This window comes from Streptopelia decaocto (assembly GCF_964273445.1).
Source record: "Streptopelia decaocto genome assembly, chromosome: 3".
NCBI classification, from domain to species: domain Eukaryota; kingdom Metazoa; phylum Chordata; class Aves; order Columbiformes; family Columbidae; genus Streptopelia; species Streptopelia decaocto.
Genome location: NC_138656.1, coordinates 89,675,378 through 89,697,429, shown reverse-complemented (window position 1 = coordinate 89,697,429; position 22,052 = coordinate 89,675,378). Strand labels below are relative to the sequence as shown.

The 22,052-nt window shown below is 37.7% G+C and overlaps 1 protein-coding gene across 4 annotated transcripts in view; it reads left to right on the top strand.

The window, feature by feature from the left end:
• The window catches only part of RIMS1 (regulating synaptic membrane exocytosis 1), a gene marked incomplete at its 5' end in the record, with an annotated part of 308,320 nt that overhangs the window by 87,074 nt on the left and 199,194 nt on the right, over positions 1 to 22,052 (top strand). The gene's annotated exons all lie outside the window — the stretch shown is intronic.

The window sequence follows — 22,052 nt, the reverse complement described above, 5'->3', positions numbered from 1 at the left end:
CAGGATAGCTACTTATTACTACTATAAACTAAAGCTGAACAAAACAACCTTAGGCAACAGTTATCTTGACTACTAGACGATTGCTTTCAGAGCTACAACTAAATCAACTCAGGCAGGGCCAAGACAAACCCAAGTCCAAATTAATAAATTAAATATTTAAACATTATAATGTCTGCAGAGCATTCTTTTTAGCTAAATATTTAGCTTCTTTTTTTAAACTGTTTTAGGGATAGTGAAGTCATTGGAATCATGCTGCTTTCATGCCATGTGAAGAGGCTTAAGTAGATGCTTACTAGACTTCACTTTAAATGCACCTGACTGGTAGAATGAACTATTCTATACTTCTCTCAGTATTATATGGACTCATGGCTTATGTTTAATATAGTATAGTATTTTTTCTAGCTTACTAAAGTGAGTTTTAGTAAATTAACCTTTTAATCCTACTGTTTTCCAAAATGAGGACGGGAGCTCTGCTCTTAACATGAAGAGTTGAACACTTTTTCTGTGGCTTTGGGCCTTAGAACTTGGGTTTCTTGAAAACATGAATTTTTATTTCTTCTCCACACCCTGTGATTTAAATTCAAGAAGAGAACATCAACAGTTTTATTGCCTCGACTCTTATTTTCATTTGCAGAACAGAAGTAAATTCATATTGGGTAGGACTTCTCTTGGTGTGTTTAAAATAGGTTCCTGTGTTTTGGGCAACAACACCAATGAAGTTGCTTTGTCAGTGGAGTGCAGTTAAAGTCATTACTGAAATGAGCTCTGGAACTCTTTCTCAGTTCCAGTGAGATGGTTATCCACCCCACATATTATAAAAGCTGGTCTTTTATATCACAAACAAGCAGTCCCCCCCTAGTTTCTTCTCCTTTATGCAATGCTATGTTGAGGCAATTAAACATACGGTGTGATTAGGCCAACTTTTGGAGTACGTCTTCTTCTAGCCCCATAAAATGTTCAGCCACCGGCTTTGAAGTTCAAAGGAACCCAGAAAGCACAAGTCCGAATAGGGGGCAGAAGAGATGAGGACAGAGATCATGTTGGATTAGCCATAGGCATCTCAGCTCTTTCTCAGACTCCTCATTAGAATTTTCTAAGTCATGTCATTCTACTGAATAGTATTCAAAATTTAGTTATGTATTTATGTTTTAAATATCCTAGAGAAAGTATCAATAGATATGGTCCTACCCTTGCTTTGCAAATGAAAATGAGAGTCCATGCAATTCAAAAGCTGACCATTATGCTGCCCTTTTAAAATGATATGCCATTAAGGAAGAAGCAATAATTTACAGTTGTCTAGGAGCCAAACCTCCATTAGGTGAGACTACCAGTGAAATAGTACCACCTGTTTCTTTTTAAGTCAATAGCAAAATTTCTGGGCCCAAATGTCTAATTTTTAGAAGTGGGTGAATGTGTTAGAGGCAGCCCTTAAAGAAATTTTATTCTAGGGTGTCTGGGTCTAATTTAGAGATCTGATCACCAAATGAAATAATATTTTTTAAGGGTTTTTCAATTATAATTACAAAATGAGCAACTGTTTGTTATCTCACAGTAAAAAAAAAAAAAAAAAAAAAAAAAAAAAAAAAAAAAGTAGAGCCAATTGGGAGCTATTCAGGCAATCAAAAGCAGATATTTTAGTATGAGGTAATTGCACTATAGTCTCCATTGACTGTAACTAGGTTCACTATTTGGTTGCCTGACTGTGGTCTTCTAGTGCATTTATTTGATATGTGCTTTGGGACTTCTTATTTGGGAACATCTGTGTGTATGGGGCGTACAGTTTTAATATGCAGAGTTAAGCAAGTATTATTTTGTTTGTTTATACAGTTGCCAATCTCAAAAAACTGTTTTAAATGACTGTGTCTCTGAAGGATCTAATACATTATAGACTTTGCTGCGCTGTGAGATCTAGAACCAGAAAATGTCTCACTTATTAATCCTCTTGACTTAATCATTTCAGCTAATGAATAAGGAAGGAAGTAAACTAAATAGTGCAATATTGGCTTGCCATAGTAAAAGCCTGCTAATGCATTTAATGTTTTCCAAATAGAGAAGAAAAATTAAACAGTAGAACAATATATTTGGAAGATTCAGAAAGTGCTAAAAATGAATACATGACAAAAGTTGTCTGACACTGTGCTTCAATTTTTTTTTGCTTTTTTCCTAGAGTGGCATTTGTATTGTCATCTGCTCCCTTTTTGTTTTCAGCACCTTCAAAGACTTAAACTGGAAATTTTATCTTTTTTCTCACAACTCCTGTCAGTCCAAATGTCTCTTGTTTTGTGAATCTGTCTTTGCTTTTCTTACAAATAAAATGCAAATCATATCCTTGCTAGAACTAAACTCTTACCAGAGCAAATACTTGAAAGTTAAAACTGAGATTCACCTTCTATTTGAGAAAATCACAGAATGCCACATTACTTTTTTTGGCTCTAAAAAAGTATGTAAAAAGTCAGGATTCCAGCTCAAAGAAATATACTTTTTCTGAATTAGGCTTTTTAGATGCTTTACAGTTCACAGAAGGTGATGAGGCTAATTGAACAGCAGATACTCAGGATTATTTTTTAATTATGGTAATATGTTGCAATTTGTAGGAGTTGAGTATTTGTGATTTAAGATGAAGAGTCTAAATCAGTGGAGAACGTCAGGGGAGTCAGGGTGAGCTCTGCGAGGCGTATGAGAAGTTTGCCAATGATGCCAGTCGCAATAGGAGAGTTGACAAGAGGACAGCAGCCACGATGCCTGGTGCAAGGAGAAGCAGGAGAGCTGTTCATAGCGTCAGCAGTGATGACACCACGAGCAATAAACAAGACTGTTCCACTTCAGTCAAGAATTCAAAAGCCTTTTCATGAAATTAATTAAGAAACTTTTTGACAGTGGGGACATCCTAATTGTCTCTTGCATCCTCGAAGAAAGAAATCAGGGGAGCTCTGCTGAAATTCAGGATTTGAAAGTAATCAACTTTCCTACCTGCCAACATCTGAAACCTAAAAATAGGAAGTAGAATGAAGAAAGGATTTCAAAATTATTGCTAAAGAATTTCCCCTGACTGAAGGCTTTGGGATTTACCTAAGGGACATTAGTAGGAGAAAATAAAGATACAACACTCTGAAACATTTTGCCGCAATTAATGGATCTTTTTGTTTGTTTGGTGAAAGTACAATGAGGCTTAGTTTTTTATATTCTACCATGATTCACATTCAGAAGGGGTGGAGAAAATGACTTTATGTGAGAATAGCGAGAGCCTTCTTTCATAAGGAGAAATAGCTGATTTTTTTTTTTTTTTTTCATGACAAGAAGCTATTTTCTATGAATTTTAAAAGATTTCAGTAGTACAAATCATCAAGGGAAAAGCATATGCCTGAATGGCCAAGAGAATTTTTTTTAATTAAAAATCTGATTGCCATTTTTCATTGTGGTTAATACTAAATGCTCGTGTAGGACTCTTAATCTGTAAATCCTGGGTGTCATTAAAATGCGAGTTCATTTTTGTACTTCTAAAATTTCAAATGTACTTACTAAAAACTGCAGGAAAGATTTTTAAGTAATTCTGTGTAGACACTACAAAGAAGAAAATAGGGCAATATTTTTAGCATTTTTCAGAGATGAAAAGACTAATGTAATACTTTGAAAGTTTCATTTGCCTATATTCAACAGCACCCTGTCAAGTTTGAAATGGAATATCTTCCAGGGAAGATATTTACGTGGCTAATCTATTCAGCTCATAGTAGGTGACACCTGACTGATAATTTCATCTGAAGCAGTTCTAAAGAGATTTTTTTTTTTTCCTGAGGTCAGGTTGCTGGTTGTTTTGTTTGTTTTTAATGCAATTTCAGTTGTTTTTTGCCTGGAGAAAAGGAGGCTGAGGGGAGACCTTATAGTTCTCTACAACTACCTGAAAGGAGGTTGTAGCATGGAGGGTGTGGTTCTCCCAGGTAACAAGGGGAGGTTTAGGTTGGATATTAGGAAAAATTTCGTCATGGAAAGGGTTGTCAGGCATTGGAACAGGCTGCCCAGGCAAGGGGTGGAGTCACCATCCCTGGAGGTGTTTAACAGGCATGTAGATGAGGTTCTTAGGGACATAGGTTAGAGGTGGACTTGACAGTGTTGGGTTAATGGTTGGACTCAATGATCTTGAGGGTCTTTTCCAACCAAAACGATTGTATGCTTGTTTGCTTGTATTTGGGTAATACGTGATGATACAGCTCCAATTGCCTTTACTCGTCAGTATTGATTTGTTATAAACAGATAGAAACTGTTTGGAATGACAAGCTGTGAAGTACAGAGAATTGATAAGGGATGCTAAAGAAATAAGGAAAAAATCCAGAGCTGCAGTGAGAATGAGGTCATTCAGGAAATGTATTTTACACAGAAGATACTCTAAGGAAGATACCAGCCCATTTTCAGATGGACATACTAGCACTGCTAATATGTACAAAAGGTAAGATCATTAGATAAATATTCTGTTTGTACATGGAAAAAAATTTAGAAGTATATTTGCATCCTATGAGGAAAAAGAAGTTGCTTCCCACTTTGATAGTAACCAAAGAAAGCTTGAGACCCGCTTTGGGTAAATAATTAAAAATACGATGGCCTCAGTTGCTTGTTCAAAAGAAGACTGGAAGACTTGGCTGCAGAAGACTCTGGTTGACTGATGCTCTTTTTTACTTTGTCAAATTTGGGAGCATTAGGAAAATCCTGTGAATTCATATGACTTCTGATGTAGTTCTAGTATTCAAAAGGGGCACTCAGGTAACCAAAGGCTGTTGGGCCATCAAGCCTGACGCTTGTCCCAGGCATTTCATGCAATCATAGAATCAGAATGTCTTGTGAATCATCAAGTCCAACTCCTTGCTTGTAATACAGCACTTGGAAAACAGAAAAAATGAATAAAGGAAAGATACAGTTCTTAGGGCATTATGCTTTTAAAGCTTGTTGAAAGGTTGCAAAAGGGTCAGTTAAGAGCTACAATAATGTTTCAGATGCTGGAGAAACTACTTTGCCGTAAAGGATTTAGACATCTTAATCTGTTTAGTTTATCACAGGGGAGTTCAAGAGGTGACTTGATTGTAAAATATAAACAGTTTCATAGACACACAGTATCTACCACTAAAAGCTTTTTGATCTATTGGTAAAAGGCAGCATAAGCACTGAGGGAGGGGAGTTGGGAGTGGCTGTCCTTGGAAGCAGAGCATGCATTTGTTGTGGTGAGGAGGATTCACCTGGGAGGTGCTGGTCTTCTCTCAGTATTCTCAGGAAAACACTTGCTTCTTATCTCAAAGTTAAAGCATTATACAGCTTCAGATCTCATCAACACAGTGTTACACACTTCCTGAACATTAGGACTTAGTTAATTTGGGTGGTGGTTTTTCTTTGTTTTCCCAAAGGCAGATACAAGAGTTTGGGGCAATTTTCAAACTGGTTTACTAGAGTTAGAACTGAAGGTTTTGATGTCAACACGTTGCAAGAATTTTAATAGACTCATATTGTATGGATCTTCCTAAGTCAGGAGCAGGTTTCCTAAAGGAACTAATTGACATGTTTTATAGTGTAGTAAAGGCAACTTACCTAGAATTACTGCTTTAATATATTTCATTGTATGTGCTGGTAACATTTCCAATATAATGGTTGCAACCAGTCCACTGTTTCTCCACTCATCAGTCGTATGTACCACCAAATGTAACTCCCTGGTAATCAGCTAGGTACTGATACAAAATGTGTGAAGCCATACTTCCACACTCCTCTGAGCTGAAATAGTAATATTTCCAGCCTCTAAATGGTGTAATGATTTGGCTGAAAAATCTATATGAAACATCAAATTATCCCCCAGCTGACTTCATATACCAAAATGACACAAAATAGGACACTGTCATTTGAGTTTCTGACATTCTGCTTCCTTCCAGTGTTCCTCACATATATTTTGGTCTTCTAATGACCTGTGACATAAATACATTACAGTAGCAATGGCAGTGAGCACAGGCAGATAGTCTAGTACAAAAAAAAAATCTCCTATATCTCAGTCCTCATCACTGAAGAAACCCCTGTTTGTCATGCAGTGTACCATATCTTAAGTCAAGTCCTCATAAAGCACAAGAGACAGTTTCACACTAGTACAATCTTATCAAGATATTTTCTCTTTCTTATTTTTTGAATATACATGGAATATGGGACATACCAGGATATTATTTTGATAATCCTGGCAATTTATTGAGAGGAATAAGAGGTGAGAGGTACTGCTACCCAGAGATACTTAACTCTTTGTCTGTTTTCAGGTAGGAAAAGTGCTACTTTTCATCAAGCAAGCCAGATTTGCTGTGGGCCATCATTCAACATGACAAATTTGTCTGGCAAATTGTACTTAACTTCCTGCTCTTTGGGAAGCTGGCACATACAAGGCCACGTCAGTGACACGGTTGGATGATGTCAGTGTTCTGGGCCCAGCTCACCTCTTTGCTGTTCTGGCTTTAGACCAAGGCATGGTGCAATGCACAGATGGTTTGGGAGATGATTTTCTTTGAAACATAGGAAGTCTCAGTATTTGTACTGTTGGCCAGCTCCAGGAATTTTCTTGAAGCCTCCAGATCTTCTGTTCTACTTCAGAAATGCACTGGTGGCTGTTTGCATTATAGCTGATGGAGAGAAATTTTTAGTTGTTCCACGTGGGTAGAGGGAGCTGATAAGAAATCATCATCTTCTGTTTTTTTAGGATCTCACTCTGGGTAGCCATACAGCTTCACCCTTGTCATTCCGTTGAGCTTTTAGAGAATATTGTACAATGTGCTGGGTAAAAATGTCACTTAAGCACTCTTGACATGCAGCTTTGGATTTTACATCATGTACCTCAAGTAAAGGCAGTGAGTGCCTTTTAAAAAACATGGCACAGAACAAGACTGCAAAATAGTGGTCTCATTCTATGACTGTTCTGTGTGGTTGTGAAAAATCTGTGAATTTGGCAGAAGGACAAGTCAGTGATCATGAAAAACGCAAGAACTCTGCTTAGATTATCAGAGGCTGCTGGCTCAAGCGGTAAGAAATCCTGATGTAGAAGAATGATGTTCTTCCTTTACACTGAGCTCTGTCTGGAAATCCATTTTTAGGTTAAGAAAATACTGAGGTATGGCAGGAACTAAATCCTTACAGATTTGGCTCTCTAAAGGGCTAGCCGAGGGGAACAAAATACTTTTTTCTGCTAGGGAACAGGGAGGAGACTAACGCTATGGTGAGATCCAGTTATTCTGGAGCAGATACTGATTTGGTCACTTAAAAAATTATCAGTGTTTTTTCTATGGACACAGCTACACTGGAATGTTCAGATTTGTCCTTGGAGCCTTCTGTGGCACTGGACCAAATACTCTGGAGGGCTGACATTACTGCATGTGGTGTCTCACCAGCCTGTGGACTCCTGTGGCGATCTGAAGCTCTGTGAGTGCACTTTGCTTAGTGGGCTGTTGTGAGAACCGCTGTAGAAAAGTAGAAAAATATTAACCAAGGAAAACCTTTGGAGGAACGTCTCTCTGCCAAATTTATGGGTATTTCAGGGTAGCAGGCAGAATCATAAAACAGGTTAGTAGACTTCGTGCAGTGTTTCCCAAAGGACACTCACTCGTGTTATTTAAGATATTATTGGTTTAAAACGGGCCCTAGGGGTTTTCTGTCAGGACTTAAATGGGAAATGGGTTGGCAGAAGCTTTCCTTTGCTTAAAATCATAGCTATGACCAGGATGACTCCTCAGGAGAGAACCCCAGTGGGTCTGCTAGATGTGATTAATGAGCACATGGTTCCTGAAGCATCCCTCTTCATGTCCTTCTGCTGCGTTGTTCGTATGACAGTTTTCCGATATGTGTTATTACAGGAATAAAACACGTATTTTGATATATTACCAGTACTGAACTGTGTGGACAGAATTTCTTTATGGGAATGCTTTTTGGAAGAGTTTGGGAATAAACAGTAAGCTTGGGAGTTAATCAAACTGTTGATAGAAAACAGAAAGGAAGGGAGGAGAAAACCTGAAATCTGATGACGTGGTTTTCTATAGGCCTTGCTGTGGAGGTTTAGATCAAAGGAAGAATAGTTTATACTAATTTGGTGCTCATACTTTTTATTCAACAGCTTCATCAGATAAGAGAGTTTTGCAGGAAAATTATTTTTTAACACTGATTTAATTCTTAGCTTGTACAGTCTCAGTGAGCATCAAGAAACAAGGATGCTCCCCACAAAAGAGGCTCAGTTTGTCTACTGAGAATAACTTCAGGCTCAAAACAATTTTTTTAAAACAGTTATGAACAGTGATACTTTGGGGAAAAATAGGTGATAAAAATGTAGAGAGCACGCTTTGGGTTTTCTTTCACAAATAGTATTCTTGAGAACATTTAACTTCGGTAGAGAGTACTTTAAAAGAAGGAATTAAATCACAAATATAAAAAGCCTTGAAATTTTTAATTTTACTATGTGCTGTGCTTAAAGCATAAAATAAAACCAGTTAATGTTCTCCTTTTCTAATTTTCTAATTCACTAAAATGCCATATGCTTTTCATTTGTGTTTACTTTGGCATCCAGAAAAATGAAGGGAATTAAATAATGCTGGAGACAAGCTTAATCATTATCTTGTGTTCAAGCGTTTTGATGATATATTTAAAATAGATGTGTGAGCCTTTTTTGTTCCTTGTAATATGGGTATTATAAAGGAAGGTGAATAGGATGATAAATTAGAGATGCTCTCAGCGAGGCTGTTAAATTATTTTTAGATAGAAGACATACTGTACACACTGAGCCTCAGCTGAATATAATTAATTTGAAACATTATCACTGTTGTGCTTGCAGTTCTATTGTAATTTTTTTTCAGTTCGGCATCTTGCTGGCTCCTATCACACCCCTCACTGTGAGATCTTTTCCTGTTTTGCACGTGTCCTGTTTGTCACCACCATATGGTAGCTAGAATTTCAGTAGCTTTGCTCTGTTTACAGACCACTGTGCTTTGTCATATTTTTGCTGCTCACCCTGTATTGCCATCTGATACCCATCATCTGTTTAACACATTGGATGCCAAAAATACTCTTTTTTTTTTTTTTTTTTTCAAATGCATGTGTGAGAAAGACTGTTTCAGAAAGCTGTTTTAATAAACATCGCTCCAAAGTAATTTCCTGTTATGTTGAACCAGTACCCACACCTCTCAACTTTCCAAACTTCTTAACAGGTGCCAGATGACTGAAAGGATATATTGCAGCACTGGGGATTATTTTTTTTTTCTCTTGGTTGTGTGCATTGCACTGTTAGTAGCAAACTCTAATGTGTTTAAGCATCTTTTCCCACTGCGTGATTGTAACAGAAACAGTATTCTCAGGGAATAGCAGGGTCTGTTCTTACCCTGGTTGCTAATTCCGACTTTATTAGGCTTGCACTGAGTAACCGTTTTTGAAACTGGTTTGACAGATAGAATACATTAGGATTTGCAAGTGTTGGCATTAGTGATGGCTGATGCCATTTTAATCCAACATTTCAATCTCTCTTGATATTGACACCAAAAAATCACTTCACCAGCTGTCATGATATAATTAAATTTTGAGGGCAGGGGAACAGATAGTATGAGAAAAGACTGTATCACTGAATTAGAAGTAGAGGAGCTTGAGAAAGCATTTAGGGTGTTAGACATGATGAGTTTTTCATTCAGGAGTATTTTAAGATGCAAAAATCTGGACTTGCCAGGTGTTCATAAGGTTAAATTTTAGAAGAGGTGCTCATGAACCTCTGTTTCCTATGGCTTCTTGGTGAGGACAAAGAACAAAAGCAATTCACAGCTGAGAACCCATAGCAAAGCTGTAGAATTCTGTGGTCACCTTCTGCCAGCATCCCTGGGTATTGCTGTGCGTGGGGTTTTCCAAACTGACCGAACTGCTTGAAAGTGCAAGTCCCTGCATGACCAACTGCCTATAAACAGCAGCTGATCTCTGAAGACTTCAGGTGGTCCCATCTGATGGGCAGTTGTCCTGCTCTCCACTGACTTGGGTTGTCTCCATTGTAGGGAGCTTGACTGGTCAGGACAAGTTCTGCTTGGGTTATGGGATTCATTCAGCTGAACTTAGCGATGCTACTAATTAGTATTGTTCAGTTCGATAAATGGGCTTCTCTTTCATTTACTCAGGCACTGGTTCATTAATACATCTAGTCATTAGTAGTTCTATATTCAGAGTAAGAGACTTAAACACTGGTACATGTGTTTGTGATTTTGTGTGCGTGCAAATTTGTGCCTCACTTTTAAAACCTCTTCCATAAGACTTTAATTCATATTGGTTTATCCTCTCCAAGCCTTAAACTGAGCTTTTATATTGTAAACACCTCCCGTGCCCTTTCAGGCTTTTTGCACGTTGTTTTACGTGGCTTTCAGTTATTCACCATTTTATTCCTGGTTGGTTAAAATATGATGACCATTCTTGGGAAAAAAACATGCCTACAGAAGCATAGTATGTGATTCAGTAAATTTATTGAAAAAAATGAAGAGAACACCATTTAATTCTTCTTTGTTTCACTCTGATAACAGATAAGGTTTTGTTCCTTCACAAAAATGTGATTTTGGTGAAGTTTAGTTTAAATAAATGATATTTGTATTCCGTAATAAAATGAAGCTGACTTTTTGAAGAGAAAATAAATCAAGTTATTCTTTACTCATTGATTTAATATATTTTAAGGGACATTTGCTGGCAGAGCCACTTCACAAAACAGTATTTTACTGTAGAAAAGGGCTCTGAGACTACTGCTTCGAGGATCATTTTGTGCTTCTTTCAGTGAAGTAGTGGCATTAAAGGACTGTTATGCCGTCCCGAGCTGACACAGGTCAGCTCATTCAGGAGACACATTTTGTGTGTCTTGTATATTACATGGTTATGGGTTAAACTGAGTAATATTTAGGTAAATGAGGAAAATGAAGACACCACTTACACAGTTGATAAGGAAAACCTTGATCCGGTACCTGAAATATTCTACTCCTTATGTCCTGTTACAAAACCAGAGATGGAAACTTCTTGCTTATGGGCTAGCAAAGCAACAATAAAGAACTAGGATTAGGTAGCACAGTTTTTATTTGTATTTTTTAACTCATTATAATCTATTGGTACTTCCAGTTATTTTTTCCTCACTTTTTTACAGGTTTTGGTTCAGCAGGACTCAGTGACAAAAAGTTCACAGAGTGATTTGGTCCCGTTCTCTACATTAGAGGTCGTTTCCTCCTCAGCTGCTAATCAGTGCTCTTGATTCTCGGGCATGTTGAAGAACACTTATTTTGCAAACAGTCTTGTTTCATGTTGCTCTGAGAAAATCTAGAGCGGTTGATTTGGCTGGGGAATACAGCAATTAGTTTCACTCTGCATCTTGATGAAACTTTCTTTAAGGAACTCTTCAACAGTGCTTGTTACAAGGTTTCATAAAAGAAGCTTGTGTCTCACATATTTAGGGCTTGTTTTTTAAAAGGCCACTGTGTATGAAAATTACTTGTATCTGCAAATGCAGTAATGTAAAAGGACATGCCCTATAATCTTGCAAATGATACCAACATGGCTGGGTGTCTTCGGGATCTTTGCTTTTTGCCATACACCTGTACTAAAACAGTTCATCTGCTATGTTATACAAGGAAAGCAGAGAAAAGGTAAAGATTTCACTGAAAGAAAAAGGCAAATTAACCTTAGTTAATTGCCTTTAATAATTTCATAATTCTTCTCTTGGTGTCAGAGTAAGCCCTGGTTTCATATATTTAAGTAAACCTTGCATGAAACTTTAATAAATACTAATCCTTAACATATAAGAATAGATGTTTATCCCTGAATTAACAGGGGGAAAGAAGACATGACTTATCTCACTTCAGTTTAGCAGGGGCTAAATTGCAAGGTTGTCGTGAATTGCAGAGATGCTGGAAGATGTTCTCCCTGCTGTGGTTTGATAATGCAGGTAGGCAGCAGGTAGGAGAACATTTCTCAGGTCTCTTTTTACAGTTTATCTTATGGAAACTGTTGATCTGACAAGTTTTACAGAACTGAAATTCACTTTTAAAACAAAGTCTGTGGCAAACCTTCTTACTTTGATTTGCAGTAAGAAAAGCCTTTTTTTTTTCTCCCAAGAGGCACATCTCTCAGTTAAAGTCATATACAAACAAAATAAAGTTTGCGCTTTGACAAATGCTAGGACTTTATTTCTTAAAATGTTTTGTTTTGACAGTGCAGCTGTAGGAGCAGCTCAAGCTACCACTTCTGCTGCAGTATAAGGTTTTACCACCCTCTACCTCAGCTTCTGATTTTCCTTCTGCTTTTTTTTAATTATTATTTTGTTTTTTTTTAATCCATAAGCATTAATCCAAATGTGTGGCCTCAGGTTTTTTTCCTTCATTTGTATCTAACTCCGTTCAGTTTCCTGGACTGGTTCACTGTGTGGTTGAAAGAGTATTGCTGTCCCTTGGTTACTGTGGTTTGTTTTCCTGCAACACGTATTGCCCTCATGCTGCAAGTAGAATAATATATTTATTTACTTGTGCAGTTTTGATGCATGAGTAGTTAGAACAATCTTTAGAACTGATAAAGATATTCATATTTGTATGTGTATTAGGTAGCAAAGGCTTGGCCCAGAATGCTTGTTTTAACGATTCAGTAAGAGCAGGACTGTAACCTGCGGATATTTCCATAGTGGTTGCACTTGGAGAACTTCAGGCTGCTAACAGCATCACATGTGTGAGCTCATGAAACTTCTGTACTCTGTCACTTGGAGCTGGTAGGTACTCTTCAGAGCAAACCACCTGCTCTCCTGCTGCACTGTCTGTGTTAGGAGAGCTGAGGGGTGAAGAAATTAAATGGGAAACTGCAGCAGAGCTGTGATGGTTGCATGAGATGACCAGTATTGGTGACGTTGCCCGCAGGGCTAAGAGGTGTATAAAAGTGCCCATACTAGTTGAAACCAAAGGAGAAGGCATTGAGACATTGTAGGCTGTTCTTACTGCTCTTCTACTGGCTCTGGCCAAACTGTCTGTGTACAGCATTGGGACGAGGAAGCCTGACCAAGAGGATCCTGGTGGCTTTGGGGCCTTCAGCATCCTCTCATGTCTCTGGACAGAATGTTGTTTGAGTAGTCTACTGACTCTGTGGAGGTCTTTGTGGTGCTGTGCTTGGTGTCCCCTGGCATTAACTATTTTTACAGCTGAGTCTTTTTATCTTACTCCCCTCTATCTCATGTGTTTGTTTTGTTTGATTGATTGTTTTAATTCTTTGACTCCCATGATTGTTTTCCCAGCTTTGAGATGGTGGTGGCAGTGTCTAGCTCCATCCCCCTTCCATTGGCCATATTGGGGGTGGAGAATCAAAAGTGGCCTATTGGGGCTACCAAGGGAAGCATAAAAGTACAAGGCAAGTGGGTAAAGATATGTCTCCTCTCTGCATGATACCATGTCATGTACCTTTAGATACCTGTTGTTCTAGCAGAGCGTTGAGTTGACTGTGTTAGAGGACACAGAAGTGTCTGCTTGCCTGGAAGCTGGACTATGTGGACTGTGGTTGCTCCTTGCAGTTTTTAAAACAGCTTTTTCCAATGGGCTTAGGGACAAATGTTTATGAATGTTATTTTGGTGTGAAACTATGTGCAAACACACCTGATGAGACTTGGTATTGTATTAATCCTTGTGTCACTGAATTTGAGCAGTGTAGCTATCTGTGGTCAGTGTAATTACAAATTTTATGGATAATGCTAAAAAATTGTTAATGGAGCTTTATCCTTTTCCTGTCACCAGAAGACTCCTTGCCACCATTTCCCACTTGCCATCCTATTTCCATTCTTTTAACTCATTAACATCTTCAAAGTCGTTAATACTGACTCTTTTGCTTGTACTTACATCAGAAGGTTACCTGAGGGGCTTTATGTGAAACCTGGTCTCGTGGATGGTCTGAAATTCCTCTCTTGCTGTGACGACCTCTGACAAGGGTCTCATTCTCTAAGACAGTAATCTGGAGCCTCTTCCACCCTGATGTAATCTCCATCACTTACAGTTGCCTCTGCACCTCAGAGGGATAGATCATACCTTTCATCTGTTTTTCTTGTATTCTGAATTTGTGTTGCCCTTTCAGTGTTTTCCATGCTTGTGCTGTGACCTAGAGGTCTTCCTCCTTGTTTTTGTGCAAGCCAGCTGGGACATCATGAATAAGGAGAATGTATTTCCAGATCTCAGCTCATAATGGCAATTGCATGGAAGGGCTTATACCTCCTGAAAAAGGCCAAGGAAGGGGGCATGGAGGTTCCCAAACTTGCAAGGGCTCTAGGTCCTGAGATGTAGTTGGGATGGAGCAGTACTGGGTAGAAGGATGTTGTGTCCTTTCTCCCTTTGTCTTGTTTAAGTTTTTTTTGCCTATTTAAACATAAAAATTCCAAATAACTCTTCACTGTTGAAATGTAACAATTTTGCCTCCAAAATACCCACAAAACACCTCCAAATGCTACTGAAACACTTCAGTGAAAAATAAGACTTTAACTGCTGAAATATAAGCTTTTCTTCACACAGTTACCATAAAGCATAGGGACTGTACTCTTACTTAAGGTAGTGAAATAGTCACATGAGGGGAATGGAACATCTTTTTGTCAATGGTATCAGTTTTCATATTTTTATGAACTCAGAGGAAAAAAAAATCAGTTGATTTAAATTATTTGCATTTTTCATAAAACCATGACATAAGAATATGTTTTTAAACAAAGAATGGATAATAATTAATTCTTTTTTTCTGCCGAAGACATTGATTTCTTTAGTACTAAGTATATCTCAGCATGTAAGTGCTTTTTCATACAAGACATACACAGTTTCTTCCTGAATTCCTCAGCTATGCCTTTTTTAGTTCTGTTATGTGTTGTTTGCTTCATTATCTGGTTTCTCTGTTATACCTCAGAAAGGGTAACAGTCGTTGGGGAGGAGCTGTGGGAAGCTGGAATGTAAATTCCTTATTGTAGATATTGCATATTTCTGACTCACAGTTCTTCGGTTTTGTAGGGAGGAAGTCTGCTTGTGGGCTGTGGTTATTTAAAAAAAAAAACCCAAACCAACAAATAGAAGTATATGAAAATGAAGTTTTCCAGTAACCTACATTAGGAAACTTCCAGGAAGCTGAAAAATGACATTTTATGCAAGTTACTTAATGAGCTCATTTATATGCTTACAGAAAACCTGTCCTTTGTGAAATGTTATCTTGCAAATGCCTATTACTGCTGATGAAAAGACACCAGATAAGAGCCTCATAAATAAAGCCTCAGTCCACGCCACTTTGCTGGTGTCCCTCTGCTCTGGTGTGGTGAGGTGGGGGCTTTCTAACCGAGGTGTGGGGCTTTTTTGCCTCAACCTGTACAGTCTTGTTAGGATGCTGACAGGTAGCATGCACTTCATAAGACTTTATATGAGCGAATTGGAATTAAGATAACTTGGACAGAGGGCATAAGTATCTGTTACATGTGTACAACTTTTAATTCCAGTGGTGATGTGTGAGGTCTGCATGTGAAACCTTCATCTTGGCCGAGTCTGAACTTTATCACGTGTCTCATAATGAAATGCTTTATGGTTGTGCTGCTCCTGGTTCCTAGGGTCATGGGCATGGAGGAAAATGCTAACATGCATTAAAAACGCTTTGTCCCTCATGGATGTGGAGAAAAGGATGAGTACGTTGCCTGAGAGTCGGAAACCACAAGGTGTATTACTGGAATCATAAAATCATTAAAAAGAAATTTTTAAAAAGTAACTTCATGAATTTCTAAATAACGTTGGGAGATTTGTATTACCATATTTCCTGGAAGCACTTGTCATGGACTATAACCTTTCTGAAAGAGGGTTTTTACAGCCATAGAAAGAACGGCAGTCTTTGCTACAGGGGCAGCCTGTGTTGTAAGTATTAAGCAAATAATAAATAATAGGAGCAGACAGGGGAGTCTGTATTGTCTGGCCTGATAAGTAAAAGTTTTAACCTACCAGTAACCTAATTTTTGTCAAGATCTTTGTAGGCAACAAGGCAAAGGACAGTTTGAAGAAGGATAATGGGATGATGTTGTTACTAATATTCCCATGTTAGGGGTAACAAGGGAAAAAACAGCAGAGATTTGTGCTTGAAAGTCTAACTTAAGCAGAAGCGTCTCAGTACTGAATGAGAAATGACAGGCCGGGTGGAAATAGGCTGTGAAAGTCTTTGAAGGTGAAGATAAGCCATTTATGTTTTATGCAGTAGAAAAGGGGGCTCATCGGAGGAATACAAAGAGAAAGGTAAAGCAAATTAAATTGTATTTCTTGCAAGCATCTGATTAGAATGTCAGGAGGACAGGCTTGCACTGGCAAGAAAAGGAATTGAGGGATGATCTCCCGATAGCTGAATGTTTTAAGCTGGATGGATATGAAATTAGCTAAACATAAGTGTGTTTTATTCATTTGAAAAATTAATCTCCGAGGTTTGTATAGCATTTTGAGGTAAAGGTCTAAATAGATCCGAGTCCAGTGTGATACAACAGTTACTGGTCCTGCCTGACAGGCAGAGTGGAGATGAGGGTTAAGGTTTGCTGGGGGTGTGCAGAGATCTCAGTTTCAGTTTATAGAGCTTGATGTACAGATCACCCATGACAGGAGTTGGAAATCTGCACCAAACACTTAGCTTTGGACAGGAGACAAATGTGAGGGAGAGAAACAGACCAATGAGTTACAAGCATGGTCAGATTTGTGTTTGAGTCAGTAAAACAGGGAGGAAGAAGAGATGTTGGCACGTGGAGGAGAAAGGGATGACGCTTAGCATGATTATGTGTTTCTCTGGCATGACTGAACAAGGCAAAATATTGCTTTTTACTAAGTTTTTGCATACATGCAATAGCCGCTGGTGCATAGTTATCTAAGTCTATGTCACTTAGTAAGTGGCACTTTTTCTACTAACATGAACTGATGACGGCATAATATTCTTATAATGTTAAATCAAGTGTTTTAAGATTCCAAGACTGAATTATTTGAGTTCAACTGGGAGGGTGAAAATGCAATCTGTAGTGCCATCTGCTGGACTTTCAGGTAAATAAATGCATATGATTTCATACTACATTTAAAAATAATTTAAAATGTAACTGCATAAAGGTGACCCAAATCTTTGGCATTTTTAGAAAAATCTGTGCAGACAGAGCATACATATGCAATTGCATTATTTTGTCACTTTTTAATCTTCAGTATATATGTGCAAACATTTCAGATAGGTATACACTAGAAATGTAAAAGAAAGTGAGTAAAAACCCAGTAACATAGTCTTTTAATAAAAAAAAAAAAATCCTTGGATCATAATTGTAATATCTGCCTAATGGAGGTCATTGCAGCAGTATAAATACACATCTAGGGCCAACTCAAAAAAAACAACAACATAAATGATAACTTCTGCGGGGTTTGATACTTCACTTTCTGGTCAGTCAATATTAGAGATTACCTCAATATCTATTGTCCTCTTAAGTATATCAGTGAGCTGTCTGAAAGGTTTGAGATGTGTAAGATGCTTATGACACAAGTGTCTTCCCAGGCTTACAGTTTTCAGTAAGTACATGAAGACATGAGTAAAGCTTTGCAGAATTGCCCATAAGTAACTTTTTTTTTTTTTACCAGTTTACATTAAAAATGTAAAATATTGCATATTCAAATGAAAATGTGGTATAGGTATGACACACAGCTAAAGCCTTTTTTTTTTTTTGTGAAATGCCGTTGAAGAAAAATGGGTAGAGGAAGTCACTACACTTTCTTGGGAAACAACCCTAGAAACCTCAATGTATGTTACAGTGTCCTACTGTAAAAGTGAACAGGTTAAGTCTTTCTGTGTACGCATGAAAACTGTGTATTGGTTCTTGTCTTGCCAACATCTCACATACACGTGGTACGGTACTGAGGCTGATGCTTAAGAGACTAGAAATGGAGTCATAGCCGTGGTGCTATGACGTGCCTTTCCGAGCAGCTTTTCCAGAATTTTAGCAATAAAAGATATTTTTTTAGTCATATGAGATCTAATGTGCCAAATATATATTTTCTTGGTCATACACATTCATGCAGGTAGGGGCAGCTGTTTTGTTAAGAGCATGCAAGGTCTGCACAAGGGAAGTAAGGCAATAATAATGTTGGAGGAAGCTTACCTTCAAGTTTCTTGACTTCTCTGTGCTATGTTGCATTTGTAATTGTTTTTTATATTGTTTCTCCGTGAAGAGGAGAATGGTTTTAATTCAATGTGTGGAGAGGTTTTTCCTGCCTGGTAAGTTAACTGCATAGTAAAAGGTGAACCAATACTGAAGCCTTAGGCTGTTGGTGATCTGAACAGTTCCAAAGATGCAGACACTTCAGTGTTTCCAGCAAAGGATGAAATTACACATCTAAGTGTTTATAAAGAGGTGCTCTTGGAGGTATCCAAAGTTTTATTACATTGAGACAATATGTTAAAGAAGGTAGATCCATTAAGCAAGAATAGCGGCTAGAATGATACAGAACAAAAATTAGCAGACTTCTAGTTCAGCAATATTTAAAGGTAAATATATAAATACTTAAAATATTAATGGTACCATATGATATATTTAAAATATGTGAACTTATGAGAATTTTAATGTTTTCTTACATCTACACCTGGAGGGATGTTTTTTTAACAAATTCAAATTTTGTATCTAACAGTTCCTACTTATTTTCTTATGCAACTGCTGCTGTTAGATTTTGTGAATTCAAGGATCAAATCCTAAGGAACAGATAAAGAAACACATTTTCTTTTAAGTGGAATCAAAGATTTGCAGTTTAATGTCAAAGGACATTTAAACTGAGTAACAACAGTGGTTGTTAACTTTTATGTACTGTCTGCTGAAGTCACAACCTCAAAAACCCCAAATGAACCATGAACAACAAAAGCTTTTGCAAAATACTATTATTGGGAGATATTTTTTACCATTAAGTTTTTTTCTATTGTAGAATAAAAACTCAATGAAATCTGTTCAAGATATCAATTTCAAACATAAATATTAATTTTAATAATAAGAATATTTGGTAGATTTTTTTTCCTGGTCAACATTTTAAAACTAAGTACTGAATTTTGCTGTATTTGTTACTGTGTTGTTCCAGAGCACATAAGGAAGTTGATTTTAGCAATTATTTATTAATAGGTAGCATAAAATCTGAATGAATTAGATTTCATGCTTGTGTCCCAATGTACGCGAAGGCTGTAAGAACACAGTTGCAGTGTGTTGCCCCTTCTGGCCATCTTCTGCCTCCTCTATTTCTCGCTTTTGAAGGAAAGCTTCTATGAAACTTCTTCATTCTGACGTATATGTCCAGTGTTAAGCCCTGGAATGTTTTCCTCTATTTTTTTTTTTCTAATATTTTGTTTTGTTTTTTTTCCCACCTTTGTCTTTGGAGGCTGGATGGGAGAGGAAACCTCCCCTTTTTGGCTATGCCGTGACCTCAGTAGTAGAACTAGCTCAATTTTGGGGTCCATGATGAAAAGTGGTGTGGATATATGCACATATTTCTTTTACGTATTAGCCCGGTTGCTTTCTGTTGGAGATCTCCAAGCCTTTATGTGACATGCTGTTATGAAGTCTCTAACCTAACCTTTAGGTGCCTGTTTACATTGAGGACTAATTAATAGACGTATATTTTCCTTGCATCTGATGAAAATGTTCTCTAGAGCCTGAAAGTTAAGGAGCAAACTTGAAAAGTGTTCATCTGTATTTTTGTTCTTGCTTCAGAGAATACTACAGATACTTCTGTGTAAGGCGTATAATACTTCTGTAATATATAAGGCAAAACTGTTGAGAGGGATTTGCTGTCGCCATTATAGAATAGCCAGAGATACAGGAATCCTGTCATTCCTCCAGAAGGGGGGAAAGATGGTTCAAACCTTGCAAAAGGAGTAATTGAACCTGAACTATCATGGGCTGGGAAAGATTCTTTCTGCTCTATGAATTCTGCAACCATTTTTTCCAGTTTTATTCCCACTGTAGATAATCTGTTGGGATTTCTCCAGTAAGGCGGAGTATGACGTGCAAGATGAGAACTGGGTTTTGAACCCCTGATGGTAAAAAGGCTGGTCTTATATTGATGCAGAAAATAAGAAATCTATAAATAAGAGCACCTTATTTATAAATAAATGGGATCTCCTCTCACTTAGGTTTTGCTTAGTTGCCAGTATGTTCATCTACCTCTTCGTGTACACAGAAGGGCAAAAAAACATCATTGTATTAATACAATCTGTAAGGTTCATATGAGATAGAAAAAATTCAGATTTGGACTCTTGAATTGGAAAAGAACAGGAAGAGTCACAGTGCTTGCTGTTATTGTCCCTTTCTGTGTTACTAAAGAGCCAGAGCTTTCAGTCTTCCTGTAGTGGAAGAGAACTGAATTTAGTTTCCATGGTTCCATATTTTAACAGAACATTGGATGCAATAAAAGATATACCTCCAGACCTCTCCATTATTTAATTGTGTTCTTTAAGCTGGCTATTATACAAATTCTTGAATGTCTTTGTTTGTTTCTATGCATTATAAGTGAGCAGCTGTGTAAGATAAATTAAATCATATGTGTAATCCAATAATGTGGCCCAAAGTATTATGTTTCTCCAGTACTTCGCCTAATTCTTTTGCCCCACTTTTCTCATCTTAATACTGCAAAGGTTCTTTAAGCAGGTTAGTAAAAAAATAGAACAAAAGAACCTCTTTGCTACTTCTGCCAAGATTTTCATTAGCATAAAGTATTAATGGTAATGCATCATGTTTGTAGTGAGGGAGAAGAGATTATTTGGCTTAACTTTTGCTGTTGCTGCATCCTCACTAGGATGTGCCCATATGAAATCACTGTTTTTGGAGTGGAAGTTGGTCAGTTTATGTAGTTATGAGCAGTGATATTCCAGTCCAAATAGAATATGTGTGTTTTACCTGTTAGTTAAGTTCAATTATCATTTTCCAGGCTTGAATATCATCTTAAAGTAAAAATACCCACTTTACCAAAAGAGTATTTTATGCAGTTAACACTGTTTACTTACACCTTAAAAGTCAAAACAAGTTCACCACACACACACACAAAATCCTGCAGAAACACAGAATTGAAGTACACTGGAAGTACATTGGTTAAATGATGAGAGTCTCAATGCTAATTAATCAAGACCTCTATAGACAATACACCTACTGTTACCATATATTAAACTCAAGATTCCCTGTTTCTATTAGTGATTATTTATCTATTCATGATTTTTTTTAATGTCATCCGTGGACTTGTAGATTCAAAGCAACACCTGAAAATGTGGGTGAAAAGACTGCATGTTCCACATAAATGGTGAAAGGCCGAGTTGTTCAGTGTGCTGCACTGCACTGCCACGGGGGCTGCTTGAGGTCTTTGCTTAAGCTCATGGAAATAAAGGTCAAGAGTTGCAGTGCTGTCCTTGTGCACCTACAGAAATGTTGCTTTCTTGTGTGATTTGATGAAAAACAAGGTAGTTAAAAGAGCTGAATTATGATCCTTCTAATTAAACTTCAGGGTGGGCTTTCACCTGACAGCCAAGCTTGTTGCTCATTGCTGCAAAAAGGGTGGTCCTGATGTCCACTGGTCCTTTTCCTCGGGTCCTACCTTCCTCCCAGGTCTCCAGTGGCCTGCTCAGAGTGGAGGGACTCAGGGAAAAAAAAAGACAAATCCTTTTTTTTGGGGGGGTAGAATTAATTTTCTGATAGTTCAGGGCCATGGGTTCAGGGCCACTGAGAGGGATCAGGTGAATGTCACAATCAGTGCCTAAGGAGCAGTGACAGCTTGCAGCTGGCAGCAGGAGAGGAGCTGGATTGCCCTTTTGTGAAGTGCCTGAACCTGTAGCTGGTTCCCCTCTGAAACTTCATCCTTGACAACAAAATCTCATAGAAACCAAAAGAACATCTTTTTCCTCAGAGATAATGTCATAATTATATGGAAGATGTTATAATTACATATCTAATTATTATTATTCCTTACTGATAGAAGGGGAAGTGAAGGCTGCAGGGCTTTGTGCACCTCCCTGAGTTCATTATGAGAAGGTGGCTCTTTTGGGTAGCAGGA